This window comes from Anomalospiza imberbis, chromosome 1, assembly GCF_031753505.1.
Source record: "Anomalospiza imberbis isolate Cuckoo-Finch-1a 21T00152 chromosome 1, ASM3175350v1, whole genome shotgun sequence".
In the NCBI taxonomy this organism is placed as follows: domain Eukaryota; kingdom Metazoa; phylum Chordata; class Aves; order Passeriformes; family Viduidae; genus Anomalospiza; species Anomalospiza imberbis.
In genome coordinates this window covers 80120475-80130341 of record NC_089681.1, presented here as the reverse complement: position 1 = coordinate 80130341, position 9867 = coordinate 80120475, and the positions used below count along the sequence as shown (strand labels likewise).

Here is a 9867-nt window from a genome sequence, read left to right as displayed (position 1 = left end):
TCCTGTGGAACAAATAGCTTAGTTGTTATGGCACTTTTTCTTCTTTTTCTTCAAGGTTTGGGGAACTTTGGCTAAATTTGTGTTATGATACTGTAGAGCTCTGTTGCCTCAGTGTGTGTTATGACTTCTGAAGGGCAGTGCACACTGAATGTGCCTCCTGTCATTGCTTACAAAGCAAAACAACAGTGCTAAGAGACTGGATTTTAGAAGGCCAAAGAAAACCTGTTTGACAGAATACAGGAGCCAGAATTTTTTTTTTCCTGAAAGTTTTAGAATCAGTATGTGTTCACTTTAAATTAAATACACATTATTATTTATGAAGACTCCTTAAGAAAATTTTTCTGAATATGCAGGGGCTGAATTCTTCTGAAAACTCTGTCCATTAACACCATAAGTGAAGCTTCATTTTCTCCACTACACTTCCCTCAAAGTCCATACATCTGCAAGTCTTTAGGAAGTGATTTATTTGCACTAAAGAGTGGGGTTGTAAAAGCAAGCCACACATTAAACAATTAATAAAAAAAAATAGTGCAGCAGTCATCATGGGACTGTCTTTAGAGATGCAATATAGAAAGATAGAAAGGTGATGTTCATAGAGTAGAATTGTAAAAGGTACCACCAGTTCATTTTTATTTTTTCTTTAAAACTGCTATAATGATACTTTTATACACACTTATTTCCTGAGTTCATTTCTGTATTTGTGGTACTTATTTTTGAAACTCTTGTATAGATTGTTCCAGGTGTAGCTGAGAAATCTAAAACTACACAGAATCTAATTTTCTTTTTGATGAAGTATATAATGTCTGAGCCTATACAAAATCTTTGCATGTCTGAGCTCGGAACATTTGCTGGTTTGGACTATGTTGAGAAATTGCAAGGCTGTACAGAGAACTTGTTATGTCTCAGTTCAGCTGTGTCCATTTCAAAACAATAAGTGGACACACCACTCTCCTGTTGAGGTAGCCATCACTGTTAGCATGTTACAAAGAGTCCCTTATCGGCTGCTGAGGGTGGGTATGCTATGTCCTATGGCTGCAGCATCCCATGGTGGGGTGTGAATGGGAGCCATGCTGTGCACATCCTGCAGTGCAGCATGTGCCAGTCAATACATCCTGGCTTCATACATCCACAGACAACTCCAAATGGATTTCTTTGTAATGTTTGGTCTGCTGTGAATGGATGTACACTGCTTAGTAATTTGCATATAAACAGAACATCAGCTTTCTGTAGAAATTGGACTGACCCTATTACTGTTACATGAAGCGCATTTACCTAAACATTGTTTCTTGATATTTTGTAAAATGTTAAATATAGCCAAAATTACTGAACACAGAAGCTAATTTTCTGCTTGAATTAAGCTACTGCACAGCAGGTTTTGGGGTTTTTTGGGTTTTTTTGTTTTGTTTTTTGGTTTTTTTTGGTTTTTTTTTTTTTTTTTTTTTTTTTTTTTTTCTAATTCACAAGACAGTAATTTATTATTCGGAAAATTAACATCTCTCATATTTTTCAATATTCTTTTGCAGCAAAAGCATAATTTAAAATTATTGATTATTCTGCACAAAGAAAATTTCATGATGGATTTTCACGTTACTGCAGCTGCCTTTCCTGAATGGCTTGATACATAATCAGGTGAGGTCACATTTTTCGAGGAATCTTCTTTGAAGATCTCTATCTAATAAACCAATGCAGTACTCTTAGCCTCCAAACTGCAAATCTTTGAAAACATAAAACTTCACCTGCTTAAAACCATACAACCACATTAAGAGGAAAAATTGATGATGTGTTAAATCATTTAAGAATAACATTTCCTTTTATTTCTTCACTAATAACCTAATAAACAGAGACCTACAATATGCTCAAACAGATATATATAGAAAAATTTGTATATGTGTAGATATTTATATTTTCCTGTTTTGTCTCATTACAGTCTGTATTTCCTTTCATATAAAGAAAACATATTTAGCAATAACCTTTTTCAAATTACTCTCCTGAATTAGTCATTTACCCAGAGAAACAAGGATGCCTCCCTGACTGATATATTACAAAATACCAATGAGATTTAGTTTTAATAATAAGGATGAGAGCTTGGAGACCACCAAAGAGTAGGTATCCTTGGAACAGAAGAAAAGTGTTTCTTAACCTCTAAGACTGTTTGAAACTTATTGCCAAAGACAACATGATATTCAACTTAATATCATGATTCTCAAATTAGGAATGTAATTTAAATATATATTTCAATACAGAACCAAATGCCAGAGTCACTGGAAGACATGAGGTTCTCTATCAGTTAAATCAACAACTAGATGCCCTTGTAAGTTAGCTGAGTAGGATGCTAAGATAAGAATGAAAATTTTGCTGGATTGTTTATCAGTCAGTTTGTAGAAAATCTCTCTGCATGATGTACCATTTTTAACAGATGTGCTTTATGATTCTAGATGAGCTATGGAAGTCCCAAATTACAGGTGAATGTGCAAGAGTCCATAACTCCTAAAACAAGAAGGATACTTAGTAGAAAAAATTACATGAAAGTGTTGGTTCTACTTTTAATTAGAAATATATTTAAGCCTGCAGTGCAACTTGATGAAATGTAAAAATCACTTTCTGACAAAAAGGTCAACAAATCCAAACCATCCATGCTCATGTAGTAGAGAGCTCTATTTCCATAATATTAGAAGACTGACTGTGTCTTCAAGGATGTAATCCAAATTTAAAGAATTAGTAGAAAATGTTATGATATCAGAGAATGAGAGTCTGTAATAGGGAAGAATGGAAAGGGCAAAAAATAGATTTGTACAGGTTAATCCACAACAAGAACAAACACATGTCCTTGAACAAAATATCTTAGTGGTCATTACAATAATTAGAGGGACTATTGTAAACTACAGCTAAGATTTCGGACAAGGTCCATTACCAAAAATAAATTCTCAAAACCACCATAAATTTAAAAAAAATTCATGGATTTCTGAAGCAATAAAAATATTCAATAAGTTACCTGATGACACAGTTTTTGATAGTAGGCATTACAGAAGTGCCTGTATTTAGAAACTGAACTGGGTAATATCAGTATCAAAAAGCCTTTTTAAAGCGCTATTTCAAAAATTTTCAAAAACACTTGATCCAAATATTGATTCCTAAGCCTGCATTATTATTTAAGAATTTAACATTTTATAGTTACTTAAATAAATATTGGAACATTTTTTTTGGAAATTTAAATTCATTATTTTTAACTGTCATTATATAGTTTGAAGGACATGTAGGTTTTGCCATATCTTATGCATGCACATCTATCAATTATTGGAGTAATCAGCAATGAATTGGAAATACACAGTTTGAAGATTCCCATAACACTGTAGAAACAGGAGTGCTATCCCTCAGCAGAAAAAAATATGGCAATAAATAATGAGTATAGCATCACTTCTTGTATTCTGATATGTACTTGATAATTATTTGGAGCCTAAAACTGACAGATAAATATTTATCAGTTATTTAAGGAACAGAGAAGACCATTATGTTCTATTCAGTTTGACATTCTGTGTAATAAAGGTCACACATCTTTACTCTGAGAAAATACATATTGGAGATATGAGTACTAGAGAATACAGATTTATTACATTGGGACAAACAGATTATTTTGGAAGGACAGAAGTGTTAAAGAATATTATATTAGCATGTGATATATATTAGAGATGCATAGATGTTTCAAAGTTATGAATGCAGTGTTGCAGTGCCATGGTCATCATTGATGGAATTCATGTAAATATTTTAAGCCAGAAGTAATCTTGTGATAATTTTGATCCTGGGAAAAGAGGACTACTTATACCCACAGGCATGACCTACAGTGAATGTAAAGTATACCAAGAGGCCACTGTAATCTCAGGTTACAGAAAAAAATCACACCATTCCAGCCCGGACATGAAGAAAGGACATAATGAAACAGACTGACTAAACTCACTCTGCATTTAAGATCTGGTTGGGATGATGAAATAAACTATACATATTTTATGTTATCAGGCTTAATGAGACAAAAGAAATCTGCAGGAGCAGAACTATATTAAAGTTCGTAAACCTGCTGGGCATAATCACAGTGAGTTACAAATGAATTAAAGACCAAATGAGTGTTCTGAAAGGAAAGGAACATAATGCCACACTTGAAAAAGATTACCAAGAACCTGACATTCAGTATTTGTTCTGAGAAGATCAGCAGTATCATTAATCTAATAATTATGGCACAAATACATTTGGCATTGTGTAAAAACATAAATCTGCATCAGTTAATGAGAGAATTGTTGGAAGGTTATTTGGGCACTACAGAAATATTTTTCCCATAATGTGTTTCCATTTGAGTGTACTTCTTTGAAATTATAATAATTAGGGTCAGATATTTTGGTACAAAATTGAAATTAAATTGCCTTAATGTAATTTGCAAAGTCAGATTCTGGGTATTAGTTTTTACCAACTGCCAGGCAGAATTAGTGCTTTCTGACAAATGAAAAAAATACTGTACTCAGAGTTCTCTGAAACTAACCATGGAGAAACCAGTGTTTGCTGCATCAATGAACAGAATACATTTATAGGCCATTTTTTTTTTCATTTACCTCCTTACTCCATATCATTTTGAATGAAGCAAGAAAATGAGCACTCCTTGCAGGAGAACCGAGTTCATAACTGTCACAAAAAACTGGAAGTCAGCATGATAATGAGCCAATTTGTGTGGAAATGAACTCATTAATGCTAATGTTTTGCTGACTCCCAACTGATTCACAAACTCCTTAACAAAAATCAAAACAGAAGAAGGAGGGGAGGTTCATGAATTTTGAAACTGTTGTGTCAAGAAATAAATGTGTCTCTTCCTTATTCATATTCCAGTTTCAGTGATCTACTCTGTGCTGTAATCATCACATCCCAGAATACAGTCTGGGGAATATCAGTTTGTATAGAAGATATTATAGCTGAATTCTAGAAATACCCACTAGGTAGAAAAGAAAGTATTGGTTACTTCTAATTTTTAATTATTTTCTAACAAAACACTTCTTTACTTTCAATGAATAGGCTTTCCAACCTGAAGAAAATAGAAGATTTATATAAGAAATCAAAAAAACAATTCTGCAAGATATTGATTCTCATACAACACTTCAGATATATACACAAATCTGTCCTTCATGCAAATTATGCTTTTACTGAGGTAATTTCCAGGCAGACTACACCAGTAACACCAGTAATTTCTACATCCAACCCATGTATTTCAAATTCACCATACTTTTTTCCCTCAAAATAAACCCACAAAAAAGCACAGAACAGCTGAGGTACAAAGGTAAAACATGAAGTTTTGTTATCTCAGAGGAGTACTGAGAGTTTTATCACTACAAGCTGCAAAAAATTAGAAAGCTCCTACTGCAAAGCATATTCGAAGAGCTGGAGGTCACAAGATATGTACAGTTCAGATAAACATCTCAACTCTTAACTCAGAAAGATTAGACTGTAAATCTTGCTTGAGTGCTTGAATAAGGAACTGTAGAAATGCATCACATGAAGTTACAACTGTTTTATGAAGATTAGAATAAATTTTTAAGACTTATGAAGATAAATTTGCATTGAGTTTATTTTTAAATTGATATTTATTAGATTAGGTTAAGATGATACAGGGTTCAATTAACACTTAGTAATTTATAATTATTTTATGTACTCTAATTCATACTTAAAGGCTTTAATTAATTAAAATTTTAGAAAATCATTCTTCTTGATTATGCCAATTACTTCAGTCAAAACTGCATTACCATTTATTTTTATAGGACCATAGTCAATACAATTGTATTTCTTTGCTACTGAGCTACATATCTAGCAAGGAAGAGAGCCAAATTAATTTAGAAAATATACTTATTTTATTTCCTAACCAATATTCAACATTTATAATTTTCTAAATGTGATCACAGCTATACAATGATGCCATGTTTTACAGAATCTATTAAAATTCATAATTTTATGGGTTTTGGTTGTTTGGTTACTTGGTGTTCTTTCTTACATCAAAACACCTTGAGTGGATCAAGATTCTTTGAGTTCATATTTGAAGTGAGACATCTAGGATCATGACCACCTCCTAGACAGAAACCTAATATTGCCAAACAGTTTTTTATCGCTTTGATAAGGTAAAATATCACAGTTCATTTTCCTTTTCTATTCAGCTTAGAAATTCCAAAATTGTCAGCTTGTTGATGATCTAAATGAAGAAGATTAAACAGCATAGTTAAGGGAAGTAAATGGCAGTGATATAATCACATGTAATTTAATTTCTTTTTTTTTTTGGTGGTTCCTTAAGGCTAGTTTTTAATGATTAGTATAACAGTGCTTGGTACTGCACTGTTGTGCTGCTGAAAAGTCATATCAGAAAACATTCTGACTCTGCAGCATAGCTCTGAGATAACTGAGTTAATTTTATCAAGTAGTATCATAAAGTAGATAAAGGAGCATATCCAGGGGTCCATAAAGGCTGTTATTTTAATTATCAAAATAAGATAATTTTATTCCAGTGGAGGCATCTCTCTACTATTATATTTTATTTACATACCTGAGAGATATTTGAGTCATACATTCTTTCACTCTAGAAGAGTAATCAAATGACAATTATATTTGCACTAATCACCTTTATACATTGAGGACATGACCTGCTCTCAAGATCACTGTTTTTCAGCGACAACAGTCCGAAAACCAAGTAGGTTGCAAATCACATTACTTTTACTAACAACTTGCAGTTAGTCCTTGCCACTAGACCTCCAAAGACTTTTTCCTGAAAACTTGTGTTTCCCCACCATTTGCATGAGACAAAAGACTAGCAGAAGGGAAACATGTAGTCAAAAGTCTAGTGTACTGCAGACAGAATAGGGATCATGGCTTGCAGCCTGTTTTCTGCCCACTCCCTTTTTTAAGGAGAGGGAATTTTTAGACACTGTAACCTGAAATGTGATAATTTTGACAGCAAAAACATTTGCAGGAGCAGAGAGTTGCAAAGGGTCACCTGCGTGCAAAAGTGGTTTACTCATGAACAAATACTATCAAGAAATACTTTTTCCTCAAAGTGCTCTCATTGTAATTCTATCTGTCAATACCAGATGAATATGTGACCACACACTTTATTCACTCAGCAACAGTCAGGTAATGATCAGTGGCTTTATGTTATTCTTTCCAGTTTGATTTGTATGCTGTGTGATATTCAGCTTGTGCAGCACAGAATGGGTGGGGAAAAAAAAAGCTAAATTCCATTTCTGGGAGCTTCTGAATTATGTTGCATTTCAATGAAGATTCACCTGCACATAGAGCAGCTGATCTACAGAAGCATCTTTTGCACAGCTGGAACACATTAAAATATAAAATGTTATTTCAATGATCAGTTTCTCCCCTGTGCTATGCAGAGAAATATGTTCCAGATATGCTTCAAAAACACATACTTTAGCACTAGAGCAGATACAGCAGTTTATGCAGATGGATAAAAGAACTATAATAATCTTGTTAGGAGAAGTTATATCATAGATGGAATTTATTCGAGTGTTTAGGCCTTTATTTATAATCTTCATAAATCACCTGAGCAGACAATCCTGCTTTGAAAAGCTTAAACTTGCTGACAAACCAAAACTGGAAACATTGAAAAAAGTAGAACCAAGAGTTAAGTAAGCAGTTCCCACTGTAGACAGGTAAAAGAATTGGATTGTTATGTGCACAAGATGACTACTGTCATATTAAAATAGTATTGAGACATCTGAAAATCACTGATTGCTTAAAAAGAGAAAATAGATGGACACAGCATGAGCTCTGTCTATCAACATTTCCCCCATGAATGTTCTGGGGGGGCAATAACCTGGAAAGGGACACAGCCAGGCCAGCTGACCCAAATTAACCAAAGGGATATTCCTTACTATATGACATCAGCTCAAATATAAAAGCTAAGAGAGGGAGGAGGAATGGGGGGCATTTGTTATTTTACAGTGTTTGCCTTCTGGAGCAGCTGCTATGCCTGAAGAAGCCTTGCTTCGTAGGAAGTGTTTGAGCATCCCTTGCTGATGGAAAGTAGAGATTAATTTTTTCTCCCTCACTTATGCACGTGCAAACTTTCTTTTTTTTTTTTTTTTTTTTTTTTTTTTTCTTCTTTCTTTTCTTTAGTTAACTGCCTTATCTCAACCTACTGGTTGTTTTCTATCTTATTTTTCTCCCCCCTGTCCGACTGGGACCAGGAGTGATGGAGTGGCTTGGAGGGCACCTGGCATCCAGCCAAGGTGAACCCACTACAGTGACTACCATTAACGTATAAACAGAGAACAGAACCAGAAGTTTTGTCCCTGTCCCTTTTATCTACTGTTAAAGAACAAATATCTGTCTGTATGATGCAGATTATTGTCAAAGGAAAAGCCAGGTGAAAGCCTCAGATACACCAAACAAAAAACATTTTAATATAAACCATTTTTCTGCTTGTATTTAGAATCATTCAGATACTCTTTTTCTTATAAATACTTTTTACTCTTTTGAATTAAATGCAAAATTATGTAACCAAATTACTATAAATAAATAAATAAGACACACACCTCATTCATCTCTGGTGTTTTCAGAAATACAAGAATAAATCAAACTGAGATTTTGAAAACATTAGAAATTTTATTCCATCCACATAAAATATAGCCTTCTGAAACTAATCTATAACTACAGTTGCTTGACAGAAAGAAAATCACCACCCTTTACAAAAACATTCAATTAAATAATTTTGTTTCACTTGGAAAGATCACTTATGGTGTCTTTATCAAAACAGTCATTTTCTTTGCCTTGTTCCTGATTAATTTAAACTTGCCTTATACAGTTCTTGAATTACAGTCCTTAACACATATTTTAAACCAAGGATGATAATGGACAATCATACTGCCTTCTGTAAGGATTTTCATACATAGGGAAGATCATTTGCAGAAATCTAGGATGTAAGTTTATAGCAGTCATCACTTCTCATTAGTTTCACCTGCAAACACTCAGTGCTCTGTACCCATGGGATGTCAGACAGTGCTCTGCAAGTGGAGTAAATGGTCCCATGAAAAAAGCACCTAGCAGGTAGAATAATGTTTCAGACTGGCAGTCGGTAGTGAGTCTCTGTGTGGTCTGTACTGCTCAGCTATATTGGAAAAAAAACTGGTAGAAATTCTCCACAAATTGTGGACATTGCAGAAATGTCATCATCTTCTCAGAGAAGAAGTTTTCCAGGCTGTTCATTTAATATATGGGTGGTCACAAGTTGAACTGCATACCTTGGACAACTGTTATGATTACGAAGGGGAGCCTTTTCTGACTAATTTTTCTTAACTTTTTTATATCTCTGTTGGCATTGAAGAAAGCTCGAAGTAAAAAGACCAACCAACCAACAAACCAAACAACAAAAAAAGAAAACAACAGTGAAAAAACCCACAAACAATCCTCATTCTTTTTACTATATCCTCCTTCTCTCTGTAAATTTGTTCCCATGTTAATAATGAATGGAATGATATCTGCCATTTCCGCAAATTTAATTCTCTACACAAATGCAAGATAAAGATGGAGGGAAAAGGGGAAATGAAAATCTAGTTGTAACTGAATCTATAGACCTCCTTCAGTCCTTCAGGAGTGTTCAACTGTCTGAAGTTTATCACGGTAGCCAATGATCAAATACCAGCAGGATTCTTAGGTGATACTTAAGGATTAAACAGATAATCTAATTCACATCCTTCTTAAAGATTTTGGTGCCCAAGACTGACACTATTCTTCATCAAGTTTCCTCCTAGAGATCTATAATCCTCATAGATCATAGTCCTATTTGAGCTCATTTTTACCCTTTAAAATCTTCTTTTTAGCCTTGGCACATTCAGA

General features: G+C 33.9%; 1 long non-coding RNA gene across 1 annotated transcript; it reads right to left on the bottom strand.

Annotated features, from left to right (window-relative positions):
• Positions 1–612: 612 nt before the first annotated feature.
• On the bottom strand, positions 613–2209 carry LOC137480341 (uncharacterized). The gene is made up of 2 exons (XR_011002869.1): positions 2006–2209; positions 613–1169 (listed from the first exon to the last, which is right to left on the bottom strand). It is a non-coding gene; the product is annotated as an uncharacterized lncRNA (long non-coding RNA).
• Positions 2210–9867: the final 7658 nt, after the last annotated feature.